The sequence below is a fragment of the Oryza brachyantha genome, chromosome 11, assembly GCF_000231095.2.
Source record: "Oryza brachyantha chromosome 11, ObraRS2, whole genome shotgun sequence".
NCBI lineage: Eukaryota > Viridiplantae > Streptophyta > Magnoliopsida > Poales > Poaceae > Oryza > Oryza brachyantha.
Genome location: NC_023173.2, coordinates 6,701,618 through 6,719,841, shown reverse-complemented (window position 1 = coordinate 6,719,841; position 18,224 = coordinate 6,701,618).

Below are 18,224 nucleotides of genomic sequence, written 5' to 3'. Positions count from 1 at the left end.
CGCCGCCGCAACGGCCGCCGCCGAGACCGCGTCGTCGCCGACTCGGTCTCCAACCTCCGCCCGCCCTAGCCGGTCGCCGCCACCCTATAAATCCCCTCCGCCGCCGCGCCGTCGCCCACTTTCCGCCGTTGCTCGTGTCGCCGCCGCGCTGCTGCCTCTCGCCGCCGCCGCGCAATCTCGTCACCCGTCGCCGGTCGTCGCCGCTCTGTTACGTCACCACCTCCGTCCCACTGTCACCGACTTGTTGCCGCCCTCGCCGTCGCCAGGGAGCCTCCTCGGCGCCGCGCGTTCCCTCGTCGCCCGGCCGCCGCCGCGTCTCGCCCGTCGCCGCCGCCGATCGATCTCCACCGCCACCGCCGATCTCCCGCACCCGCCCGCGTCGCCACCTTCGCCTCGGTTTCGCCGACCCGTCCGCGCTCTCGCCGCTGCCGGTGAGCCCCCGCACCCTCCTCCCCTCTTTCTCCCCCTTTCCGGCCGACCGCCGCCGAGTCGCGTGCCGTCGCCGGACGAGGCCGAAGCCCGCCGCTCCCGCCGGCCGCCGTGGTCGTCGTCGCCTCCGCGTCGCCGACGTCTGGCCGCCGTCGCTTGCGCCCGCGCGTGCCGCGTCGTCGCCGCTTGCCAGTCGCCGTCGCCGCTGTTCTTCCACCGCCGCCCGTGCGTCGCCGCCCCGGCCGTCGTCGCTGTCGCGCCGTCGCCGCTCGCCGGTCGTCGCCGTCGCGCCGTCGCCGTCGCGTCGCCGTCACCGTGCGCCGCCGCCGCCGCGTCGCCCGCCGCTCCCACTGGTCGCCGCCGTCCGCCCGACCGCGCGTTCGGTCCCCATCTCTCTGTTCCCTCTCGCTGACGAGTGGGTCCCACTCGTCAGTCGCTCCCCGCGCCCGCCTTCTCTCTCTCCTCCCGGGCCCAGCTGTCAGCGCCTCTCTCCCTCTCTCTCTCACCGACAGGTGGTCCCCACCTGTCAGCCGTCAGTACCTCTCTCCTCGCTGACGTCAGCAGCCCCATTAATTGCGCAATAATTGATTTAGGACTTTTCTGTTTAGTTAAAAAACCCAGAAAACTTCTAAAATTCATAAGTAATTCATCTAGTCTCCGTTTAGGTCCATTCAAATTTCATTAAATTCATAAAATTATCAAGAATCCATTAAAAATAGTTTCTTTTGCTGTTTCAGTAGAGTTTGTGCCTGTTTTATTTATTTTTGTGCTTTGTCGCTTAGATTCGGACCCCGCCGAAGAGCCGGTTTACTTCGAGATCGTCGCCGAAGTTCCCCAAGGGCCAGAGCAAGGCAAGTGACACTCATCCTTGAACATATTGAACCCATTATTGCAAATTCCCCGCTTTATGACTTCAAATATGCATTGTTTTAATCAAAGTACTTACTTTATGCTATTTTCGGGTAAACCTTATTATTATGCCGTTGTTTATCCAACTTTATTCGTTGCTGGACCAGGGGTAACTTGAGTAGAGTCAGGCCTAGGTTAATGCTTGGCCATGCTTAGAACAAATAGCTCATGGCATCACATATAATTATGCTTAGTTCTGAATAGCTGAGACATTGATTCACTACCCAGTTCGGGTTAATGTCAACTAAAATATTGATAATGGTGGGCTATGGGTGCATGGTTTTGAGAGTCGCACCCATGGCGATTAAGGACCGGTTCACGGGAAACCCTGGAAGTCGTTAAGTGCTAACCACATGCCGAAATGGGTAAGGTGGGATTTGGAGCATGACTTCGAACTATTTGACGTACCCATGCAAGGGTAGGCGTGATGGAGTATGGACGGGCAATCGTGGTGTAACGAAAGCTTCTCCTGCTTCCGGATCTACCGAGGCACAAGAGGGGACTGCCCGACTTGGTGTAAAGGAGGGGGTGAAACCTGAAGTGTGGTGCGATTAAATAGGGAGGGTTGTGTAACAGGTCCTATCACGGTCTCCTTTCCGGTATGCCGTGGGGGTATGTCGGCGCACGTTCAAGTGTAGTGGAGTCGTGTCTTGTGGGTACAGTAGTACACCTCTGATCAGAGTATAAACTATTCGAATAGCCGTGCCCACGGTTACGGGCGAACTCCCAGCTTCACTGTGATTAGTGAACCCTAATAACTTGAGTAAAATATGTTATCACTTGGGACTACTGCAACGTGGTGTAACGTTGAGTAGTGGTTGGGCCTGTTGCAACGTGGTGTAACGTTGGACAGTGTTGTGGTATTTTACAACTGTTTACCTATTTATGCTTTACTGTATTTAAATTACCTTTATTCTTGCAATCTCTGTTATTTATTTAAACTGCTGCTTTGTCGCAACTAACCCTAGCCTGTCCTGGTTAATCCCATTGCATCATTTATTTATTTTCCCCCTTGTCCGTGTTACTTGTTGAGTACGGTGGTTTGTACTCAGCCTTGCTTAACTTTCCCAACCCAGAGCTAGAAGCAGAGTCCGATGGAGGTGCCTCTCAGGAGTGAGCTGTTCCGCCGTCGAAGTGTTGCCTGTGGACTGGAGCCGTACCCGCTGGAGCTAGTCTACCCCTTTGTTTTTCTTTCCGCTGCATTTCCGTTAGAATAAGTGTAATTTTTAGTTGTTTCTAAGAACGATGGTTATGTAATCAACATTGTCTTTTTGTGTACCCTGGCTGGTCCTGGACAAGGATTTAATACACAATTAAGTTCAGAAATTCGTGTGAGGAATTTCTGGGCGTGACAAGTACAAACCACCGTACTCAACAAGTAACACGGACAAGGGGAGAATAAATGATGCAACGGAATTTACAAGGACAGGCTAGGGGTACTTGCGATAAAGCAGCAGTTTAAATAAATAACAGAGCTTAAAGAATAAAGGTTATTTAAATACAGTAAAGCATAAATAAAAAATTAAGCAGTTGTAAAGTACCACAACACTGTTCAACGTTACACCACGTTGCAACAGGCCCAACCACTACTCAACGTGACACCCCATTGCAGTAGTCCCGAGTGAAAACCAATTACTCAAGTTATTAGGGTTCACTAATCACAGTGAAGCTGGGAGTTCGCCCGTAACCATGGGCACGGCTATTCGAATAGTTTATACTCTGATCAGAGGTGTACTACTGTACCCACAAGACACGACTCCACTACACTTGAACGTGCGCCGACATACCACCACGGCATACCGGAAAGGAGACCGTGATAGGACCCGTTACACAACCCTCCCTATTTAATCGCACCACACTTCAGGTTTCACCCCCTCCTTTACACCAAGTCGGGCAGTCCCCTCTTGTACCTTGGTAGATCCGGAAGCAGGAGAAGCTTTCGTTACACCACGATTGCCCGTCCATACTCCATCACGCCTACCCTTGCCTGGGTACGTCAAATAGTTCGAAGTCATGCTCCAAATCCCACCTTACCCATTTCGGCATGTGGTTAGCACTTAATTACTTCCAGGATTTCCCGTGAACCGGTCCTTAATTACCATGGGTGCGACTCTCAAAACCATGCACCCACAGCCCACCATTATCAATATTTTAGTTGACATTAACCTGAACCGGGTAGTGAATCATTATCTCAGCTAAACAGATCTAAGCATAATTATATGTGATCCCATGATCTATTTGTTCTAAGCATGGCTAAGCATTAACCTAGGCCTGACTCTAATCAAGTTACCCCTGGTCCAGCAATGAATAAAGTTGGATAAACAACGGCATAATAATAAGGTTTACCCGGAAAATAGCATAAAGTAAGTACTTTAATTAAAACAATGCATATTTGAAATAAACAAACGGGGAATTTGCAATAATGGGTTCAATATGTTCAAGGATGAGTGTCACTTGCATTGCTCTGGCCCTTGGGGAACTTCGGCGACGATCTCGAAGTAAACCGGCTCTTCGGCGGGGTCCGAATCTAAGCGACAAAGCACAAAAATAAATAAAACAGGCACAAACTCTACTGAAACAGCAAAAGAAACTATTTTTAACGGATTCTTGATAATTTTATGAATTTAATGAAATTTGAATGGACCTAAACGGAGACTAGATGAATTACTTATGAATTTTAGAAGTTTTCTGGGTTTTTTAACTAAACAGAAAAGTCCTAAATCAATTATTGCGCAATTAATGGGGCTGCTGATGTCAGCGAGGAGAGAGGATACTGACGGCTGACAGGTGGGGCCCACCTGTCGGTGAGAGAAGGGGAGAGGGAGAGACTGACACGTGGGTCCCACGGGAGGAGAGAGGAAGGAGGGGCGCAGGGTGACTGACGGGTGGGGCCCACTCGTCAGCGAGAGGGAGCAGAGAGGAGGGGAGCAGAGCACGGCTCGGGCGGACGGCGGCGGCCGGCGGGAGTGGCGGGCGACGCGGCGACGGCGGCGCACGGCGACGGCGGCGCGACGGCGACGGCGCGACGGCGACGACCGGCGAGCGGCGACGGCGCGACGACGACGACGGCCGAGGCGGCGACGCACGGCGACGGTGGAAGGACAGCGGCGACGGCGACTGGCGAGCGGCGGCGGCACGGCACGCGCGGGCGCAAGCAACGGCGGCGACGCGGAGGCGACGACGACCACGGCGGCCGACGGGAGCGGCGAGCTTCGGTCTCGTCCGGCGACGGCGCGCGACTCGGCGGCGGTCGGCCAGAAAGGGGGAGAGAGAGGGGAGGAGGATGCGGGTGCTCACCGGCGGCGGCAAGGGCGCGGGCGGGTCGGCGAGACCGAGGCGGAGGTGGCGACGCGGGCGGGTGCGGGAGATCGGCGGTGGCGGCGGAGATCGATCGGCGGCGGCGAGTTGACCGGGCGCGACGGCGACGGCGCGACGGAGGAATGCGCGGCGCGGGGACGCTCACCGGCGACGATGAGGATGGCGACCGGTCGGCGACAGCGGCGCGGAGGTGATGACGCGGCTGGACAACGGCGAAGGTGTCCGACGGCGAAGATGCGTGGCGGCGGCGAGAGGCAGCAGCGCGGCGGCGACACGAGCGACGGCGGAAAGTGAGCGACGGCGCGCGGCGGCTCGGGATTTATAGGGTGGCGGCACCGGCTAGGGCGGGCGGAGGTTGGAGACTGAGTCGGTGACGACGCGGTCACGGCGACGGCGGATGCGGCGGCGGCGGTTGCGGCGACGGTGCGGAGTCCGGCTCGGACGCGGCGCGGCGCGGGCGCGGCGGGCGAAGCAGTCACTGACAGGTGGGTGCGCGAGAGAGAGGAGGGAGGCGGCGCGGACTCGCGGGCGCGGGCGACGCGGCGAGCTGGGCCGAGCGACGGCCCAGGCGCGCGCTGGCGGGCGGAGGGAGGCCGGCTCGGCTGGGCCGGCCGAGGAGGAGTGGGCCGGCTCGGCTGGGCCGGCCCGGGAAGGAAAAGAAAAGAAAAAGAAAAGGAAAAAGAGAGAGGTAGGAAAATTGGACTTCGGCCCAATTTGAGAAGGAAGGGAAAAAGAAAGGAAAAAGGAGGGAAAAAAGGAAAACCCCACTTTTGCCGAGTTTTAAATTAATTTGTTTGGCCAAATTTTATACTTCTGCAGTTTAAATTTAAATCCTGTTAGTCGATTTGCGAGCCTCGATTTAATTGATTTAATTCCTTCTAGAGGGATTTTTCCTGAGTTAATTAAGCCAATTGTTATTTACGGATTTCTTTTTACGATTTAGGCTTAGGACGAAACTCCGGGTGTGACAGAATCCCCGGTTTCCTCCCTAACTTGGAAGCAGAAGGAGCCGGAGGCTCGCATGAGCATGCCTGCCAGGAAGCTGCTTACAGTCTGATGACTACGCTCAGGGCCAAGCACGACCTAACGTTTCGGCATTCGGCTTACCGGTATCACCCTGGTCGTGGACCCAATTCCATGGTCAATAGGTTTCGGTCTGCCCGAAGTGAGCAAGACCCTACCTTCGGTAGGATGTGCACGGTGCTGCAGGGCCTCGACCAGATGCATCACGACCTCCATGAAGCGTCCAAGGCCTTGAACGACGCCAAGCTCACTCAGATCGTCCGTCTGCAGGATGAGATCGATCGTTTGAAGAAGGAGAACGCCAGGCTCAAAGGACTCCCAGAGCCCGGAGGTGCAAGGCTTCGCACCACGGCAAGGAAGCGAACCCGTGGGCCGCCCAGAGTTCAGTCTTACCCCGGAGCCCCGGATGAACCAAGACCACTGATGTAGATGGTGCCAACCTCTCCGACCCCGGTGCCCGAGGAAGGTGTCTCCCCTTTCAACGCAGCAAGGAACCGCAACGGCACCGTCACAGTCTCTAGCAGCAGTGAGTCCGCTTCTGGTAAAGGTGAAGATAGTCTCCCCAGCAACTCTAGGAGCCGCTCTGAAGATGAGGAAGAAGATCCGTCCCCTGTCGTCGACCGTCGCTCTCCTTCCGTGCCCTAGACGTCGCCTTTAGCTTCGTTTTAGTCGTTGTGTGCTAGTTTTGGTGTGTTAGGTTTGCTTCGCTTGGGGCTAGTGGTGAACCATAGCAGTAGTGGGGTTATGGTTGTACCGCCAGGAGTTGTATGGTTTTTAAATGTGTTTCCTAAGCAAGACAATTACAGTTCACTAATTAAATAAAGCCCCTGTTTGCTTAGCCGTTTCTTTTTCTTCTTTCTCTTTCTGTTCCTCCCGCTCCCGCAGATGGTGAACACCCGCCACGGCAACCGCGACACCGACCAGTACAGCACCGGAGGACCGCCCCCACCGCCTCCACCAGAGAACCCGTCACTCGCCCAGATTCTTGCTAGCCAGACCCAGATGCTCTCTTGGATGATGCAGCAGATGCAACAGCAACAGCAGCAACACCAGCAAGTGCTACAGCAGCTCTTGAATCAGAATCAGAATAACCAGCAACAGCATGGGCCACCCCCAGTGCAGTCCAAGTTGCCAGAGTTTCTCCGTTGTCACGCCCAGAATTTTACACCAAATTTCTGAACAATAGCATGTATTAAATCTCGGTCCAGGCATCAGCCCGAGTACACATTATGACAAATCAATACACAGTTCCACGACTTAAAAACAAATAAAAACAATTATCTATCGAAATGCAGCGGAAAAGGAAAACAAACTAAACCATCTAATCTTCAGCTTCAGCTAGCGAAGACGGCTCCACACCACAGGCACTCTCGACGGCGGACTGAACCTTACTTCAACCTTCGGAACAACCTTCTGACTCAGGCTCTGGCACTTGCTCTGGTGGGGGAAAAATTAAGCAAGGCTGAGTACAAACCACCGTACTCAACAAGTAACACCCAAGAGAGAAAGAATAATGAATGCAACAGGGTATCAAGGATAGGCTAAGGTTAACTTGCACAAAAGCTGCAGTAATTTAGCAAAACGGTAGATAAAATAGACTTAAATAAAAGTAAAGTAAGCATTTAAAATAAACATCCACTGTCCAACGTTACACCACGTTGCAACAGGCCCAGACCGCTGTCGAACGTTACACCACGTAGTGACAGGGTCAACCCTCTATCCAACGTTAAACCACGTTGCGACAGACCCAAACCACTGCCAACGTTACACCACATTGCGCAGGGTCAAACCAGTTCCAAGATTAATAAAATTATTAAAGGGGTTCAACTAATCCCAGTGAGTCTGTCAGTTCGCCCAATAACCGCGGGCACGGCTATTCGAATAGTTTTACTCTGCAGAGGTGTACAACTTTACCCACAAGACATGGCTCCCAAGCATGTTACCATGCCCCAACGTATCACCACGATACCTCAGTACGGAAACCATGATAAGACCTTTCACCTAACCCTCCCTAGACAATCGCACCACACTTCAGGTTTCACCCCCTCCTTTACACCAAGTCGGGCAGTCCCCTCTTGTGCCTTGGTAGATCCAGAAGCAGAAGAAGCTTTCGTTACACCACGATTGCCCGTCCATACTCCATCACGCCTACCCTTGCCTGGGTACGTCGAATAGGGACAAGCTAGATTACGAGTCTCACCGTTGCCCATTCTGGCTTGTGGTTAGTACGTGTAAGACCTTCAGGGTTTCCTGAGAACCGGTCCTTAATTGCCATGGGCACGACTCTCAAAACCATGCACCCACAGCCCACCATAAGCAATATTTTAGTTGTATTAATCCTCAACGGGAAATCAATAATGATTACAACCATTAAAGGTCTATCAAAGTGTAACAGTAATTAAACAAGAATTGGTGAGCTAGTTTAACTAAGCATGGCTAAGCATTGACTAACCCTAATTCTAGTCAAATTAACCCTGGGATGTCAATAATAAATGGGGATCAACGGGTATAGAGGTAATTGCCCAATAGATAAATAAAGTAAATAGATTTGCATAAAACAATGCATGTTTGAATGTAAAAGCGGGGGATTTTATAATCATAGGTTCAATATGATCAAAGAAGGGTGCCACTTGCCTTGCTTAGACCCACGAGGAACTTCAGCGACGACTTCGAGAACGAACGGCGCTGCGACGGGGTCAAAACCTACGACAAACAAGGCAAAATAAGAAAAACAGGCTATAAAACTACTGAAACAGAGAAAGAAACTATTTTTAATGGATTCTTGACAATTTTATAAATTTAATGAAACTTCAATGGACCTAAACGGAGACTAGATGAATTACTTATGAATTTTAGAAGTTTTCTGGGTTTTTTAGCTAAGCAGAAAAGTCCTAAATCAATTATTGCGCAATTAATGGGGCTGCTGACGTCAGCGAGGAGAGAGGAGGCTGACGGCTGATAGGTGGGGACCACCTGTCAGTGGGAGAGAGGGGAAGTGGGCGGCTGACACGCGGGCCCGGGGAGGAGAGAGAGGAAGGGAGGGCGCGGCGGCGGCTGACGGGTGGGACCCGTCGGTCGGCGACCGTGGAACAGAGAGGAGGGGAGCGGGGTCCGGCCGGGAGAGGGAGAGGGGCGGCAACGCCCGGGCGGCGGTGGACAGCGACCGGCGGAGGACGGCGCCCGGCGACGAGCGGCGCGAACCGGCGGGCGGCGGCGAATGGCGACGGCAGCCGGGAAGCGGGAACGTCGGCGGTGCGAGCAGCGGCGGCGGGAGCGGTGGAGACGGCGAGGGCCGAGGAGAAAGGGGAGGTGGCGATGGCGAAGGTGGTGATGAGAACGGCGACGACGAGTCGGCGCGGAAGAGGCGGAGGCAGCGACGGGGTGGCGCGGCTCGGAGCGGCGGCGAGCGGCGGGAGGGAAGATGGTGACGGACGCCGACAGCGGGGCGTGGCGACCATGCGACGATAGTGACGAAGGGCGGAGGTGCGATGACGAGCGCCGGCAGCGCACGACACCCAACGACGGCGCGCGGGATCGGGTGGGGGCGGAGCAGAGCGGAGGAGGGAGAGGGCGGCTGAGCGGCGGCGGAGTCGAGCGGAGCGGCCAAGTGGCAGCGATAGAGGAGAGGAGAGACGGCCTCAACGGCGGCGCGGGGGCAGCGACGGCCGGCGACGGCTCGGCAGCAGGGCGGTGGCGGCTTGGGGAGGACGACGGCAGTGCCGCGATGAGCGTGGCGGTGCTTCGACGGTGGCGGGGTCACGTCGGCGACAGCAAGGCGAGGGTGGCGGCCGGCGGACGGGCGACGGAGATGGCCGAAGCGCGCAAGAATGCGGCGACGGCGGCTCTGGCGACCACAGGCGGAGAGGAAAAGAGAGGGATAGAGAGGACAGTGACGGCTTACCGGCGACGAGGACGACGGCGGCAAGTCGACGAGGAGAGAGGACCGGACGGTGGCGAACGGAGCGGGGCGGCGACGTCGCGAGCGTGGACGGCGACGCGCGGACGACGAAGTCGGCACGACGGCGAAGAGGACGAGGAGGCGGCGAGGAAGCTCGGCGACCACCGGTGGCGACGAAGGCCGGCGGAAGGTCGGCGAGGCCGAGGCGGAGGTGGTGACGCGGGTGGGCGGCGACGTTCGACGGCCGACGGGGAGATCGGCGGCTGACGGCGACGGAGGGAAGCTTCGGCGGAGAGGGAGAAAGTGGCGGCGGGGCGGCGGCGCGAGGATTTTATAGGTGGCGGCGCCGACTAGGGCGGAGCGGCCGGTGGAGACCGAGTCGATGACGCGGCGGACTCGGCGGCGGCGGTTGCGGCGGCGGTTGCAGCGGCGGCGCGGCGTCCGGAGGAGTCGGGCGGAGGAGTCGGGCGCTGGCGAAGCTTGGTCGCTGACAGGTGGGACCCACCTGTCAGTGGCGCAAGGGAGGAGGGAGGCGAGACGGACTTCGCCGCGAGCGCGGGCGAGCGAGCGGGCGAGCTGGCGAGCTGGGCCGAGCGGCGGCCCAGGCGGAGGCGCGCGCGAGCGGAGGAGGCTGGAGCCGGTCGGCTGGGCCGGCCGAGAGGAAGTGGGCCGGCTCGGCTGGGCCGGCCCGGGAAGGGGAAAAAGAGAAAGAAAAAGGAAAAGGAAAAGGGAGGGAGGAAAATTGGACTTCGGCCCAATTTGAGAAGGAAGGGAAAAAAGAAAGGAAAAAGGAGGAAAAAAAAAAGAAAAAAAGGAAAACCCCACTTTTGCCGAGTTTTAAATTAATTTGTTTGGCCAAATTTTATACTTCTGTGATTTGAATTTAAATCCAGTTAATTGATTTGCGAGCCTCGGTTTAATTGAATTAGGTTCTTTTAGAGGGATTCTTCCTGAGTTAATTAAACCAATTGTTATTTACGAATTTCTTTTTACGATTTAGGCTTGGGATAAAACTCCGGGCGTGACATCCGTGTTCGTCCCCCGACCTTTTCAAGCACTACCAACCCCATGGAGGCAAGTGATTGGCCCCATGCTATCGAGAAGAAGCTCAATCTACTGCAGTGCACCGACCAAGAGAAAGTCTCTTTCGCCGCACATCAACTGATGGGTCCCGCCTCTGCTTGGTGGGATAATTTCCTGGTTACCCGCACCGCTACCACGGAAGTGACTTGGGCGGAATTCTGTCTTAACTTCCGCAAGGCCCATATCCCTGACGGGATAGTCACACAGAAGAAGCGTGAGTTCCGCGCTTTGCAGCAAGGTACCAAGACGGTGATAGAGTACCTTCATGAGTTCAATCGCCTAGCGCGATATGCTCCCGAGGATGTTCGCACTGACGCTGAAAGACAAGAAAAATTCCTCGGAGGTTTGGATGATGAGCTGAAGAAGCAGTTGCTTTCGGGCGACTATGCTGACTTCGAAAGACTAGTGGATAAAGCCATCCGTCAACAGGACCAGCACCTCCAGATGGACAGGAAAAGGAAGGCTTCACAGTTCAGGTCTAACCAGCCGCCGCCTCAGAAGCCCCGATTCCACACCAGCCCCCACCCTCCGAATCAGCAGCATGGGTAATCGACCTTTATTGTCCGCCAACACCGTCCCTACAACCCCAGCAACTTCTACAGTGGTGGCTCGTCCCAGCGTGCTCCACCTCAACGTGCTCTCCCTGCACCAGCTCCCCGACCACAGAACGCTCCTCCACCAACAGCTCAACCTCCTCCAGCCAGGAAGGATGCAGGTGCAAAGCCGGGAGTGTGCTACAACTGTGGCGACCTGGCTCACTTTGCCGACAAGTGCCCGAAGCCGAAGTGCAGCGGGCAGAGGTTTGTGCAAGCTCGTGTGAATCACGTCACTGCAGAAGAAGCACAGGCTGCGCCAGAAGTAATACTGGGTACGTTTCCTGTCAACTCCGTACCTGCTACAGTACTTTTTGATTCTGGTGCTACACACTCTTTTATTTCAAGAAAGTTTGTGGGATTGCTTGGGTTAAGAAGGAAAAAGTTAAGAAACCCGATGCGGGTTAGTACTCTAGGGCATAGTATGTTTTCGGACCTCTATAGCCCTAATGTGCCCATAGAAATCCAAGGGACATTCCTTCTAGCCAATTTCATCCTTCTCGAATCTAAAGACCTAGATGTCATTTTGGGAATGGACTGGCTCACCAAACATCAAGGAATGATTGATTGTGCCAAGCGTACAGTCACCTTGACTAGTGAAGGTGGTAAAGTGGTGACTTATCAGTCGCCGGAGTCAGTGTCAATCAGGACTTGTATGAATCAGATGGAAGCCGAAGAGCAACCCTCGGAAACAGTCAAAGATCCGAAGAAGTTGGAAGACATACCAGTGGTTTGTGAGTATCCGGAGGTGTTTCCAGATGATCTCACAACGATGCCGCCAGAAAGAGAGATCGAGTTCCGTATCGACTTGATACCAGGAACTGCACCGATCTATAAGAGACCTTACAGGATGGCAGCTAATGAGATGGCAGAAGTAAAGAAGCAAGTGGATGAACAGCTTCAGAAAGGTTACATCCGACCGAGTACCTCGCCTTGGGGTGCCCCGGTTATTTTTGTTGAGAAGAAGGACAAAACTAAGAGAATGTGTGTGGACTATCGTGCTTTGAACGATGTCACCATCAAGAATAAGTACCCTCTGCCAAGGATTGATGATCTGTTTGATCAGTTGAGGGGAGCCAAAGTTTTCTCCAAGATCGACTTGAGATTAGGGTATCACTAGTTGAGAATTCGGGAAGAGGATATTCCCAAGACGGCATTCACTACTCGCTATGGCTTGTATGAATGTACGGTAATGTCGTTTGGACTTACTAATGCCCCGGCATTTTTCATGAATCTCATGAATAAGGTGTTCATGGAATACCTGAATAAGTTTGTGGTTGTCTTCATTGATGACATTCTTATCTATTCCAAGTCAGAAGAAGAGCACGAGCAACATTTGCGGATTGTGCTAGAGAAGCTAAGAGAACACCAGTTGTATGCCAAGTTCAGCAAGTGTGATTTCTGGTTGCGTGAAGTAAAGTTCCTTGGCCATGTGATCAATGCGCAAGGTGTAGCAGTAGACCCCAGTAATGTGGAGTCAGTGATCAAGTGGACCCCACCTAAGACGGTTTCCCAGGTCAGAAGTTTCTTAGGACTTGTGGGTTACTACCGCCGGTTCATTGAGAATTTTTCAAAGATAGCCAAGCCAATGACACAGCTGTTGAAAAAGGAAGAGAAATTCAAATGGTCAAAAGAGTGCGATAAGAGTTTTGAAGAGCTCAAGCAAAGGTTGGTGTCAGCACCCGTGTTGATTTTGCCAGATCAGATGAAAGACTTCCAGGTTTACTGTGATGCATCCAGATCAGGACTTGGATGTGTGCTAATGCAAGAAGGGAAGGTGGTTGCTTACGCCTCTCGTCAGTTGGGACCACATGAGGGTAATTACCCGACTCATGATTTGGAACTAGCAGCTGTGGTGCATGCCCTAAAAATCTGGTGACACCACTTAATTGGTAACAAGTGTGAAGTGTATACGGATCATAAGAGTTTAAAGTATATCTTTACACAGCCGGATTTGAACCTCCGCCAGCGAAGATGGTTGGAATTGATCAAGGATTATGATTTAAGTATACATTACCACCCAGGCAAAGCAAATGTAGTTGCAGATGCTTTGAGCCGGAAGAATTACTGCAATGCTGCGGTATCAACGGAAGTTTGTGAGCAGTTACAGCAGGAGTTTGAACGACTAAATTTGGGTTTAGTCGAAGAAGGTTTTGTGGCAGCCCTAGAAGCACAGCCCACTTTGGTGGATCAAGTTCGCCAATACCAAGCAAATGATCCGGAGATAGCCGAGCTAAAGAAAAATATGCGAGTTGGTAAAGCTCGAGATTTTTCAGAAGATGAACATGGAACAATCTGGATGGGAAACAGGTTGTGTGTACCAGACAACAAGGAGTTAAAGGAGTTGATACTCCAAGAAGCTCATCAAACCCAGTACTCTATTCACCCCGGGAGTACTAAGATGTATCAGGATCTCAAAGAAAAGTTTTGGTGGGTTAGTATGAAGAGGGAAATTGCAGAATATGTCGCCTTGTGCGATGTTTGTCAACGAGTCAAAGCAGAACACCAAAGGCCAGCAGGACTGTTGCAACCTCTCCAGATTCCAGAATGGAAATGGGAAGAAATCGGGATGGACTTCATCACTGATTTACCAAGGACTGCTGCCAGTCATGACTCGATTTGGGTAATCATTGATCGATTGACAAAGCTCGCCCATTTCATACCAGTTCACACTAACTACTCCGGGAAAAGATTAGCTGAGATTTACTTGGCTAGGATCATGTGTCTACATGGAGTACCGAAGAAGATCGTTTCTGACCGACGAAGTCAGTTTACTTCCAAGTTTTGGCAGAAGCTACAGGAAGAATTGGGAACCCGACTGAATTTCAGTACGGCTTATCATCCACAGACAGATGGTCAGACAGAGAGGGTAAATCAGATTCTTGAAGAATGCTCAGAGCTTGCGCTCTCGACTTTGGTGGAACTTGGGACAAGAATCTACCCTATGCAGAGTTCTCATACAATAACAGGTATCAAGCCAGTTTGCAGATGGCACCTTTTGAAGCATTGTATGGGCGAAAGTGTCGTACACCCCTCTTCTGGGATCAAACAGGAGAATGTCAGGTTTTCGGGACTGAAGTTTTAAGTCAGGCGGAGGAAAAAGTCAGAATAATCCGTGAAAGATTGAAAACGGCCCAAACCCGACAGAAGAGTTATGCAGATAATCGTCGAAGCAGGAGACTATGTGTACCTCCGCGTCACACCTTTGCGAGGAGTACACCGGTTTCAGACCAAAGGAAAGTCGGCACCACGTTTTGTGGGACCATACCGGATAGTGGAACGCACGGGAGAAGTTGCGTATCAGTTAGAGCTCCCTGCTAACATGGCCGGGATACATGACGTGTTCCATGTGTCGCAGCTCAAAAAGTGTCTCCGCGTGCCTGAAGAACAGACCAACTCCGAACACATCGATCTACAGGAAGATCTAACGTATGTGGAGAGACCAGCACGGATTCTAGAAACCAGTGAAAGGAAGACTCGGAACCGTGTGATCAGATTCTGCAGAGTTCAGTGGAGTCACCACTCAGAAAAAGAAGCGACATGGGAAAGAGAAGATGAGCTCAAGGCCGCCCATCCGCACCTCTTCGCCAGTGCCTCCGAATCTCGGGGTCGAGATTCCGTTTAAGGGGGGTAGGTTTGTCACACCCGGAGTTTTGTCCTAAGCCTAAAATCGTAAAAGAAATCCGTAAATAACAATTGGCTTAATTAACTCAGGAAGAATTCCTCTAAAAGGAATTAATTTAATTAAATCGAGGCTCGCAAATCGACTAACTGGATTTAAATTCAAATTGCAGAAGTATAAAATTTGGCCAAACAAATTAACTTAAAACTCGGCAAAAGTGGGGTTTTCCTTTTTCCCTCCTTTTTCCTCTCTTTTTTCCTTCCTTCTCAAATTGGGCCGAAGTCCAATTTTCCTCCCTCCCTTTTCTTTTTCTTTTTCCTTTTTCCTCTCCTCCTTCTGGGGCCGGCCCCGCCGAGCCGGCCCATTTCCCCTCGGCCGGCCCAGCCGATCGGCTCCGGCCTCCTCCTTCGCCCGCGCGCGCTACTCCCTTCGCCTGGGCCGCTGCCTCGGCCCAGCTCGCCGCTCGCCCGCGCCGCGAAGTCCGTCGCCGCTCCCTCCTTCCTCGCGCCACTGACAGGTGAGGCCCACCTGTCAGCGACCGAAACCCCGCCTCCGCGCCAGCCCGCGCCGCGCTGCGCCGCGCCGAGTCCGACTCCGCGCCGCCGCCGCAACGGCCGCCGCCGAGACCGCGTCGTGCCCGACTCGGTCTCCAACCTCCGCCCGCCCTAGCCGGCGCCGCCACCCTATAAATCCCGAGCCGCCGCGCTCCGTCGCCCACTTTCCGCCTCCGCCCGAGCCGCCGCCGTGCTGTCGTCCTTCGTCGCCGCCGGTTGATCTCGCCGCCAGCCGCCGGTCGTCGTCGTCCAGCTGTGTCGCCGCTTCCGCGCTGTCGTCGCCGTCGGATTGTCGCCTTGTCGTCGCCAGTGGACATCCCCAGCGCCGCGCGTTCCCTCTCCGCCCGGTCGCCGCAGCGCCTCGTCGCCTCGCCGTCGTTCGTCGATCTCCGCCGCCACTGCCGATCTTCCGCTCCTTCCCGTGTCACCACCTCCGCCTCGATCTCGCCGACCCGCCCACGCGTTCGCCACCGCCGGTGTGTGTCTCCATCCTCCTCCCCTCTCTCTCTTCCTTCCGGTCGACCGCCGCCGAGCCACACACCGTCGCCGGACAGGTGCGGAGCTCCTCCTCGCCGTCGCCTGCTGCGGTCGTCGTCGCCCTCGCGAGGCCGTCGTCAAGCCGCCACTGTCCGCGCCCGTCCACGTCCGCTCTCGTGCCCGGCCGTCGTCGTTGCGCCAGTGTGCTGCCACCGCCTTGCTCGGCTGCGCCGTGTGCGCCGCCATCTCGGTTGTCCGCCGCGCGTCGTCGCCAGTCGCCGGTCGTCGTCGTCGTGCCGTCGCCGTCGCGCCGTCGCCGCGCGTCGCCGCCGCCGCGCCGCCCGCAGCTCCCGCCGCCGGCCGCGCTCTCCCCTCCCTCTCTGCTCCCCTCTCGCTGACCGACGGGGCCCACCCGTCAGTCACCCCGTGCCCCTCCCTCTCTCCTCCCGTGGGACCCGCGTGTCAGTCTCTCCCTCCCCCTCTCTCTCACCGACAGGTGACCCCTACCTGTCAGCCGTCAGCCTCCTCTCTCCTCGCTGACGTCAGCAGCCCCATTAATTGCGCAATAATTGATTTAGGACTTTTCTGTTTAGCTTAAAAACCCAGAAAACTTCTAAAATTCATAAGTAATTCATCTAGTCTCCGTTTAGGTCCATTCAAATTTCATTAAATTCATAAAATTGTCAAGAATCCATTAAAAATACTTTCTTTTGCTGTTTCAGTAGAGTTTGTGCCTGTTTTATTTATTTTTGTGCTTTGTCGCTTAGATTCGGACCCCGCCGAAGAGCCGGTTTACTTCGAGATCGTCGCCGAAGTTCCCCAAGGGCCAGAGCAAGGCAAGTGACACTCATCCTTGATCATATTGAACCCATTATTGCAAATTCCCCGCTTTATTAATTTAAATATGCATTGTTTTAATTAAAGTATTTACTGTATGTTATTTTCCGGGTAAACCTTATTATTATGCCGTTGTTTATCCAACTTTATTCATTGCTGGACCAGGGGTAAATTGATTAGAGTTAGGTCTAGGTTAATGCTTAGCCGTGCTTAGAACAAGTAGCTCATGGGATCACATTTAATAATCATGCTTAGTTCTGAATAGCTGAGATATTGATTCATTACCCGGTTCGGGTTAATATCAACTAAAATATTGATAATGGTGGGCTGTGGGTGCTTGGTTTTGAGAGTCGCACCCATGGTAATTAAGGACCGGTTCACGGGAAACCCTGAAAGTAATTAAGTGCTAACCACATGCCGAAATGGGTAAGGTGGGATTTGAAGCATGACTTCGAACTATTTGACGTACCGTGGCAAGGGTTGGCATGATGAAGTATGGACGGGCAATCGTGGTGTAACGAAAGCCTCTGCTGCTTCCGGATCTGCCAAGGCACAAGAGGGGACTGCCTGACTTGGTGTAAAGGAGGGGGTGAAACCTGAAGTGTGGTACGATTAAATAGGGAGGGTTGTGTAACGGGTCCTATCACAGTCTCCTTTCCGGTATACCATGGTGGTATGTCGGCGCACGTTCAAGTGTAGTGGAGTCGTGTCTTGTGGGTACAGTAGTACACCTCTAATCAGAGTATAAACTATTCGAATAGCCGTGCCCACGGTTACGGGCGAGCTCCTAGCCTCACTGTGATTAGTGAACCTTTAATAACTTGAGTAATTGGTTTTCTCTCGGGACTACTGCAACGTGGTGTAACGTTGAGTAGTGGTTGGGCCTATTGCAACGTGGTGTAACGTTGGACAGTGTCGTGGTATTTTACATCTGTTATTCTCTTGTGCTTTACTGTATTCAATTACCTTTATTCTTTTGACCTCTCTGTTATTTGTTTAACTGCTGCTTTATTGCAACTAACCCTAAGCCTGTCCTTGTTAATCCCTATGCATCATTTATTTCTCCCCTTTCCGTGTTACTTGTTGATTACGGTGGTTTGTACTCAGCCTTGCTTAACTTTCTAACCCCAGAGCTAGAAGTCGAGTCCGAAGGAGGTGCCTCTTAGGAGTGAGCTGTTCCGCCGTCGAAGCGTTGCCTGTGGACTGGAGTCGTACCCGCTGGAACTAGTCTACTTTTTTTTCTTTCCGCTGCATTTTCGCTAGAATAAGTGTAATTTTCAGTTGTTTCTAGGAACGCTGGTTATATAATCAACATTGTCTTTTTGTGTACCCTGGCTGGTCCTGGACAGGGATTTAATACACAATTAAGTTTAGAAATTCGTGTGAGGAATTTCTGGGCGTGACACGGTGGCGCCGACACGTGACCGACGACGGGCAGCACGCGAACACAGCCAGGAAGAAAGGGAGAGGGAATGGGAGAC